The following is an 8,079-nucleotide window of genomic DNA, read 5'->3' as shown; positions in this document are numbered from 1 at the left end:
AAATTGAACAAGTTTTCGTACCCAAAAAATCTGCCATTCTTCACAGTTTTCAATACCCAAAAATACAAAATTCTATACATTGTCATTTTCTCAAAACTTTTCTGCTTCCCTCCCCTAAGATCAACCCATCTTTCTTTTCTCGTGACCGAAGCAAGACGGAACGGACACTTTCGTAGTTTAGGCATATCCTGTTCGATTTTTATTTTCAAACGTAAAAAGAAAGTACCACAGGTGCATTTGTTTTACCTAAAAGTAATTTTTAGGTATTAAGAAACACAATTAAAATAGTCGACATCCGTGAGGAGTGGTTCAAATCCCCAAATGATGTAATCTCTTTGAAGTTAGTGGCTACCAAAATGTGGTTTATTCGGAAAACTAGATGTAATAAAAAATTTCAGGGACAATCTCAAAGTCCTCAACAATTAGCTCTAGAAATCCAAAGGTATGTAAACTTTTTGACAGGAAGAATAGGAAAACAAGTCTGCACAGTGGGAAAAAAGTCACTAAAAATTATATCCCTTGGTCATATCCAGACAGACACAACTTAAAAATAAATGTGAATGCAGGTTGGATTTCAGAGGAATTACCCTCTAGTTTTGCCTTAATTTTACGTGATGATACAGGTTCATTTGGAGGAGGAAGAGCAGGACAATCAAATTGTGCAGATCCACAGAAACAAAAGCAATAGGAATCTTACAAGTGACATCTTGGGTCATGGAAAAAGGAATCAACAACTTCAACATCAAAAGTGATTGTGAGAGTCTAGTTAAATTCCTTAATGGTGAATCGATAGCCATCTCTTGAAACAACAAAGCTGTTTTGGAAGAAGCAACCAGAAGAGTATCATTTTGCATGCTTTCTAGGATTTTTGTATGTACCCAAAAATGTCAATCAAGTAGCAGATAGTTTAGCAAAAGAAGCCAGAGGCTTCTCAAAAACTTTAGAGTGGAATTTTTCACCTCCTTCTTGTATTATTCAGAAACTGTTAGTAGATAAATCTAATATTAGGGGTTGTGACCTGCCTACCGGATATTAGATGTCTCTACTCTTGATGTAACACATGCCTTGGCCTCCTCTTAATTCTTAATGAAATCTTACTTAAAAAAAAAGAAAACATCTAGGCTCACAAAAGTTCATGTGCATCTTTTTTATATGGAAAACTATATTGTCCATTGGCAGATGATTTTCTTCTTTTTGGAAATAAAATAAATCATTTTTCCGCCCTTTCTAACTATGAAGCATTAGAACAGTGGACCAAGTTATTACTATAGCTATTGGTGCAAAGTTATCAAAATGTTTTAAAACGATACACATGCCTAGGGACAATGGGTGATTTAGAATTAAAAATTGACATGCAATATTCGTTTACAGTTTTTGGTAGAATATTCGTCTAAAACACAAGCAAAACATGACCCTAGATAAAATAACCAAGATTCTTTAATATACTTTTCTAATATCCTTCGTGAGTAGTTAGCCCAAATACTTTTCTATTAGTTTACTAATATATCCTTATCTTTTTTTCTTTCTATTTTGCTAAACAGAGGAATTGAGAAGTATTTGACGCTAGAAAATTAAAGGCGCCATTGCCTCCACCTTACAAATCTTCGTAACCAGCTGCTCATAGTGATGATGAAATACAATTAGATAATGTATTTAACAAACACTTGTCTAAAATTCATTAATGGTTGTTGTAAATAACTTATCTTGTGATTGTTCTGTTCTAAATCTCAAATCTCATGATATGAAAGAGGTTGATTGTGTTTCTGTGGATTCAGATAATGAATTCTAAATCTCAAATCTCATGATATGGAAGAGGTTGATTGAGTTTGTATAGATTCGGATAATGAATTTTGGCTCATAAAATAGGGAAGAAATAGAGTCTGTTTTCATTAATCAACGTCGCCTAACTGAAATTCATGTGGCTAGTGGCTATGATAACTGGGTTGTGTGCATTTCGGATATATGGTCCAAGTTGTGAGATGTAGCTTACAGTTTTTTGGTTAAATAGGCTGTAGATTTGAATTCCTGGGTCAATAAGAGAAACAAAATATGGGTATTGTTCTACTATCCAAAAACCTTAAAAATACTGTTTAAATAGCCTCAAATGGATATATCACCCAATTATTACAACTTTTCTTTAGGACGGATGACTAAAAAATCCTTTCTTCTTTTTTTATATCAATATCCTCGAACCTCCATTGATACAGTTGAGTTTTCTCCTCCACCACCTCCGGGTAAACAGAAATTGATCGAGATCGTGTCTTAACATGATTTCGATAATATTTTTTATCCACAGAGGTTTTGTTTTCTAGGTCTCTCTCCCAATCTAGAATTGAATCTTCAATCAACAGATTTCAGGTTTGTCTTCTAAACCTAGTTTTTCAATTTACTGCAATGGGTTTGTTTTGCTCTGGACTTTACCTTGTTTAGGATTTCTCTATCTAATCTTTTAAGGGTGTTGTTTTTAGGTTAAAATTATTAGATCTATTACTTTTGATGGGTGGAATTTGATTTGCAGGTATCGAATCATTAGATCAAAAAAGGTGTAACCTTTTTAATTTTTGGATTTTGTTTGCGAAATGTTGATGGAGATTCAACAAATTGGACCAGCCGAGCAACTCACTTTGGATTCAACATTGAGTCTGCTGTTAGTGGAGATACGGATTTAGTGGAGTTACCGATTTTTTAAAGCTTCACATGTTCACATGCTTCAGTCATGAGATGGCTTCAGTGGTTTGTTCATAAGCATACTTCACACATTTATTTTGTTTGAGACAATAAATTAGTGATTTTAGTGGTGTATAATGTTTTGGTCAGTAATGGTGATGAATCCGATCAATAGGAGCTTAGTTTGGAGTTAAACATCACCAATTTTTAATGGAAGAAGGTACTTATTTTATTACTTATTTTTTAATAAAAATCCTTCAATATTATTTTGTACAAATTTTTGATTTTAAGGATTTCGGTTTGTAGTTATGCAGGAACGTGTATGTAATGGCCGTGAATAAAAAATAGTATAAGATGTATCCGAGTGCATGATGTATATTCTGGTAAAAAAAATAAGTTTTAATCTGGATGAGCGCATAATGTATATTTTTTGATATTTTTTTGTTTTTCTTATTTTTCTTATTTAATACTTGTATTTGGTTGCTGTTTCGATGGTGGATGTGATGGTAATGGTGGTAATGATTTTGGTTGTGTATATTATGTTGTTGGTGATTGCTAGGATAAACCTAGATTTTTCCGCGAAGTACACAAAATGCACCTGAGTGCATAATGTATAATTCTAACAGGAAATAGGTTTTGGTTGATTGCACCCGAGTGCATAATGTATATTTTTTTTTTTTGATAATGATAGTGGACTTATTGTTCGAGATAATTAGATATTGATTGGTCGTGTATAATATATTGCAAGTGATTTTTAGGATAAACTTATATTTATCCACGAAATACACAAGTTGCACCTGAGTGCATAATGCATATTCATAGAAGAAATATGTTTTAGACCAGGTTTCACCTGGGTGCATCATGCATATTTTTTTGATTTCTATAGAAAAATGTTTTAGCCGGGTTTCACCTGGGTGCATAATGCATTTTTTTATAGGAAATAAATTTCAGCCAGATTGCACCTGGGTGCATAATGCATATTTTTATATGAAATAAATTTTGGCCAACTTGCACCTGGGTGCATAATGCATATTTTATAGAAAATAAATTATGGTTAAGGTGCACCTGGGTGCATAATGTATCTCCGGCCTGGTTGAAAATATTTATTTTTTTTCGAATTTCATATCAACAATGGATCTTGTTTTGTAGAGATTTTCGAGTCCTTACCAAAAAATATAAATTTTATTAAAATCCGAATTACAAACTTGTCTAGGCATCGTCAAGATCACCTTCCCTTTTCTTAATAATGCATTTTAAACTGATCATCGTCAATTAAAGATAATTAATAGGGGGAAAGCCACTTTTACTAAAGAGAAAGCTGATTTTAGTCTAAGTTATTTGACTCCGGGTCATCATTGGATGGATTTAAAATAAGTTTTCCCTCTATCAAAAAATGATTTTTGTATTTTAGTTTCGTATCTTCCCGGACTAATCTTTCGTACACATCCTATTTAACCCTAATCTCTTATTTATGTATTAACAAACCCTAGATAATATCAGAATGCTTAGATTATTAATTTGATCTGAGTGTGAAGTACTAAAATGGAAGCAAACTATCATATCTTCCATTTTGATAACATATTTTGATATTTCAGGAATGATAATGCTTTCTTAGGTTGAGCTGAGATAAGCTTAGTACTATAGAGTATTACTGTAGAATTGCATCAGTATCTGTAGCCTTGTTGGATCACATATAATTTCAGTACTTCGAGTGTTTTTGCAGTATTTTTTTTCCCCGCGTTTTAGGCCATCTGAACTCTTTTGCAGCTTATAACTAGGTAACTCCTCATTGCTGAGATCTACAATTTCATTAATATGTCTCTTTCCGGTTTAAGTTATCTACAGTTTAATAACTTGATTTTTTGTTTTTTATGATCAATCATATGGTCATAATTGTGTCTGTAAGGAAACTTTCTTCCACATAATCTTGGGTTTGGAGTGTCCAGGTGATCCGATCTTCCCTTGAATATCTATTAAATTTACCTGGAAGTAGTATAGCATTGTTGATTCGTATTAGTTTTTGATTGCATTAACTTACTTTTAAGATATAATAATCACGTGTCTTGATTCGTATGAATAATTAAGATTTGTTCGTTAGGTACCGTTTCCATTGCAGCACATATATCATCCAGATAATCAACACCATCCTCCCGTACGCCCTGTTTGAATGCAACCTTGCAGAGAGCACTTAACGAAGTTTCCAAAAAGAAAGGTGATATAGGAATCTAAACAAACTCCAAAACCAAAAATTGATAGGGGAAAAGCTTATTATGAGATCCACCCAATGTTGACTAAAAGTCAAATAATCTGGACCGAGTCAACTTTCCCTCTAGCAAAAGTGGCTTTCTCCCCATTAATTATCCAATTAAATACGTCTTAATCTTACACGATTAGATTTATAACATACAATCAAGGAATAAATAAGCTCCCGCTTGGATGACTACCCCGTGGTTTAATACTGATCTCTGCAACAAATAACAAAATAGTTAAAATAAAATAAAAACAATGGAAAACGCAATTGAAAATGAAGAAACACTGAGAAATAGAACAACGGAAATGAGGCAGATGACTTTTTTTCCCTATAGAACAGAAATATTGTGTAAACTCGCTTTTCTCTTCCTAAACGGAAAGAAATATTCAGATTCCATTTTTTTTTTTTGAGAAATTTGTTATTTAGTCCATAAAACCCGACCCGGGTTAATTTGTAGTCCAGCGAGACAAAACATTTGATGGCTGGTCCAACAAAGTTTCAAAAAGCGTAAAATTACCAAGGTAACCCTAACAACACGCGTGTCACAAGCAGAGAAGAAAACACGCGTACAAAAAAATAGTTTTCACTTTTCTTCTTGTTTTCATCGATATTTCATTCTTCTTCTTCATCAGAGAAAAGAAAATCAAAACCCTAGATTCAAAAAAAAAAGACAATCAAAAATCAAACAAGTTACAGAAAATTCGAAAAATCGTGTGAATCTCATATACTCTTGAAGAAACTAATGTTAACGAAGAAGATTTTATTGATGTTGATGATGATATGGGTTTACATATAATTAAGGTATGTATTAAGTTTTTCAATTTCAATTTTATATCAAAACTGGGTTTTTTTCAGTTTCAAGTTTTTCTTGAAGAAATTGATGTTAATCGAAAAATTAATGTTTTCAATCTCCTATTAACATCAATTCGTTGGTGCAATACATATCAATATATACTGTAATTAGCATAACAGACTTTGAAGCTATTTAACAGGTATTTGTTGTAATTTTTTTGATCTTCTTCAATTTTTATTTCTTAGGTTCGTATTTTTTTGAGAATTTTTGTTACAAAATTACTAATTTCATAGTTACTGCTATGAATTTGGGGTTTTTGTATGTGTAGTGGAATATTGAAAGTTTCACAATTTTTTTCAAGTTCTGGATATATAAAAGTTTTCAGATTTTTGCTAAACCCTTAGTTCATGCTTGAATACATTTAAATATGTAGTAAGGGAAAGAGTGATTAGTTGATGATATATACTGTATAAAATCCTAGCATAGTTTGTGCTTGAACATATCGATATGTACTTAAGGAAAAGTGATTCGTTGATGTAATACATGTCAATATGTATCCTTGAATACCAAAAAAATAATATGCAATATGTGTTAATACAACACATAACAATATGTTTTGTATTGTTGAATATAAGAAGAATTCATCAGCGCTACATATCAATTTGTATTATTGAATACTTGGATTGCATATGCATCAGGTACATATCAATATGTATTGTCGAATACTGATGGATATTTGGTTGTACCATGAATAACTGGATAGTTTTTTATTGTGTCAACTGCCAGTACGTATTTGCCTGTAGTTTTTGATAGTGTCAACTGCCAGTACATATTTGTCTGTATTGCGAAAAATGAAGTACATATCACCATGTACTTGTTGATGTATTGTTGTTACTTTGTTTTCTTATGAATACCCTTGTTGATTATGCATGTGATATGAAAGAAAAATCCATATGTACTAGTAAAAATTGCAGTACATATTTGGTTGTACCATGAAAAACTGGATGGTTTTTGATAGTGTCACTTACAGTACGCATTTGCCTACTATATCCTCCGCCTCCTAGAAGCACCTGTAGATGAGCCATATACTTTCAATACGATCAGAAGTCCAACTATCCAATCAGAATCTTAAATACTTACCATTGTTATAAACACTACGAATGGGATAAAGCAATTATGAAATAAGAAGTTTGTAGTGTATTACATGAAGAACATTTTGCAAATGAATATAATCTTACAATACATATAGATATGCACTTAGGGAAAAAGTGTTGTCGATGCAGCGTATAAACCGTCTGTTCTTCACTACATTCCTATACTACATATTGGTATTTACTTAAGAGAAAATTGTTTTGTAGATGCAGTGCATATCATTATGTACTGTAAATCCTACAGTACATATTGATATGTACTTAGGGATAAAGTCCTAGCCTAGTCTATGTTTGAATACCAACAAGAATGACATGTAGTATGTATTTATACATTCCATATTGTAGATGTGGTACATATTGATATATACGAGAAAGCTAGTTTATGTTTCAATATACATCCACTGTAAACAGAAACAAATAAGTACATGGCTATGCTCAATAATATGTTTTACTACTATGGAGATTATTTCTATCATCGGAGTTCACTATGTTTTAACACAATGTTAGCATTTTATCCTTTTTATATCGCTTATAGCCTTAGAATCATAATAAACACAAATGATACTGCAAGGACTGTTAATAGAGAAGAATCTGTGATATTCTGGATTCCATTTGAATTTGCAGTATTATGGGTGGTGTTGGCTAGGTGAGGTTGCTGATGAGGAACTTAAAAAACTGAAAGTGAAAAAAAAAGGGGCCAAGAAAGTTGTAGGCTTGTAGCTGCTGCTAATGGTCGGGATGCTTGCTACAATTTCTGAACCCGAAGCCTAAGCAAAATCTCTCAGAGTGACAAGCCATTTAATGACATTGGTGCAATGGTGCTCACGAACAACTAGTTAAGAATAACCATATTACAATCTAAAGGGCTAGAGTCTTGGATAGTTGAAATCCTTTTTAGGATCTCTGACGGTGTTTTAATGGTAGCAATTGTCAAGCCCTTCATTGTTTGGTTCCAATTCTCATCAAGCTAGACATACCGAGAAAAAAGAATAAGCACTCATATTACAAAATGTGAAAATAGTATATAACTTAATCATTGTCTAGTGGCTTTGTCGATTGTAGCTGCAACTTCATTTTATTTGAGTCATAAATATTAAATTTTTTTCGGAAACGTGTTTTCCCCAAAAATATACATTGAATTCATTATTGGTACAAAAAATATTGAATTAAATCTCAAAATTAGTGCATAAACTTTGATGTGCTCAAAAGGAGGACTA

At 32.3% G+C, this 8,079-nt stretch overlaps 1 long non-coding RNA gene across 2 annotated transcripts; it reads left to right on the top strand.

Annotated features, from left to right (window-relative positions):
• Nucleotides 1-1,490: 1,490 nt before the first annotated feature.
• LOC113303242 lies at nucleotides 1,491-3,335 on the top strand. 2 transcript variants are annotated; one of them, XR_003337364.1, is made up of 3 exons: nucleotides 1,492-2,358; nucleotides 2,519-2,887; nucleotides 2,974-3,335. It is a non-coding gene; the product is annotated as an uncharacterized LOC113303242 (long non-coding RNA). The 2 variants fall into 2 exon arrangements; XR_003337363.1 differs by having other exon boundaries at nucleotides 1,491-2,358; nucleotides 2,519-3,103.
• Nucleotides 3,336-8,079: the final 4,744 nt, after the last annotated feature.

Source organism: Papaver somniferum, chromosome 8 (assembly GCF_003573695.1).
Source record: "Papaver somniferum cultivar HN1 chromosome 8, ASM357369v1, whole genome shotgun sequence".
Lineage (NCBI taxonomy): Eukaryota > Viridiplantae > Streptophyta > Magnoliopsida > Ranunculales > Papaveraceae > Papaver > Papaver somniferum.
The sequence above is the reverse complement of the archived record's forward strand: the minus strand, read 5'-3'. Positions and strand labels throughout refer to the sequence as shown.